Raw genomic sequence first — 1,831 nt, 5'->3', positions numbered from 1 at the left:
TTAGGTCTGGGCCTTAGCTAAGGGGACACAGGATTGGGCTGGGGTTTTAAATAGCCTGACTCAACCCAACCCAACACAAAAGCGGTCTACAATAGTCGATCAAACTGCTTATCAAGCCTCTATAAAAGGGTTATTTAAACTTAGGGTAAAGGTTACACTAGCAGTTCTTTGTCGATCTTTTTTTTTTAGATAATTTCTTTGTCTCTCTTTCCTTTTCATATGTTGTGCTTCAGTATACGTTATTGTTTAGTCGTAGTCCATTGGTGTTAAGATATATCCACCTAACATACTTGTATATCCACCTACCATACTTGAAATATTCATGTATTACACCTACCATTCTTGTGCATTTGGACAAGAGAAGACCTATACATAGGTCAAGAGAGTGTACTATAAAATATATAGTAGACTAATACACATACAGTATATTCCTTAATAACAAGTTCTTCGATTGCAATCGGTTATCTTTGAACCTTTCAATTTATGAAGAATGCTTCACTATCTCCCTAATTCCATGGAGATGATTCAATCTCGAAAGGCAACGGGGAAAAAGAGGTGCAGAGAGGAGGAGACCGCAATAGAACTCATGGTGGTTTGGGATCCTCTTGAGCCCATCACCTAGGAGTGTCTAGTGAGCATTCAATAGCTGGGCTGGCTAGATGCGTGCTGGGATGTGTGTCGGTGCGCATCCATCCAACTCAGCCATTGGATGTGCACTGGTGAGGCACTAGCGAGAGGAGCCCGATCCACTAATGGTAGGTAGGATTTTTATCTTCTCAAATACAGTGCATCGGACGATGCACCTCAATTGTGCATTGGTTATAGGTGCAAAAATGAGGTGCACCATTTGATGCACTTGAAAGGTGCATTGGGCTGCACTTGAGAGGACAAAAATTAATCCTAATGGTAGGATGGTTTTTTTTTTTTTTTTTTTTTTGATAGAATGGGAGGATTGTCTAAAACAACGAAAAAGGGTAGGAGAATAACAAGAAAATTACAAAAATGGCCTCACAAAAAAAGGTTGTGATTGATGTGACAAGGGCAAAGAAAGAAGTTAAAAAAGTTTGTTGTGACAGGTTTGGTTATAAACAGATTTTTCCTTTTCTATTTTTGTTTTTTCCATTTTGTTTTGCATTTTGCATTTTGTATAATATATATTTTTTTAAAAAAAAAATGGAAGGACCTAACATATTCTAAATGGAGACCTCATGAGGGCCCTTCCAAGAAGCAAACGGTTCGTTCCAGGAAGTTTCATTCGAGACAAAAGAAGAAAAACGTGGAAAGATCACACAAACAAAGAGAGAGAGTGTGTCTTAATCTTTACTTTGCGTTGCTTCCATTTCCATGCATGCATGCTCCATGCGTTTGTTTCACTCTGATGTTCTGGAATATACTACTCTCCACTCACATAACCCACGCCTTCAGTACGTACTGGACCACATTACCTCACTCCTTTCCTCTAATTTACAAACTCATGCCACCATCACCATAAGAGTATGGTATGGTATAGCCTGGAAGGAGAACAGGCATAGAAGAGAGAGAGAGAAAAGATGATTAATGGAGGAGAGAAAGGTACGAATAAAAAAAGTTGTTTTCTTTTTACAAACAGACATATGCGTTACAACAGTTTCATACTTTCCTTACGCATACACCAGATTATCTGCATCTAGACAGGCATCTACCTAAAGACACTTTCAAAAGCTAAAGACCAAAGACCCCATCAAACTGAGAGAAACAAACAAACAAAGAAAAATTCTAGCAGAAATTAATTAAACTTTAAAAAAATGGGAAAAAAAAGATAGGGGTTTCAGAAAATTCTCTGAATGAATTC

Source organism: Telopea speciosissima, chromosome 4 (assembly GCF_018873765.1).
Source record: "Telopea speciosissima isolate NSW1024214 ecotype Mountain lineage chromosome 4, Tspe_v1, whole genome shotgun sequence".
Lineage (NCBI taxonomy): Eukaryota > Viridiplantae > Streptophyta > Magnoliopsida > Proteales > Proteaceae > Telopea > Telopea speciosissima.
Note: the sequence above shows the minus strand (reverse complement) of the source record.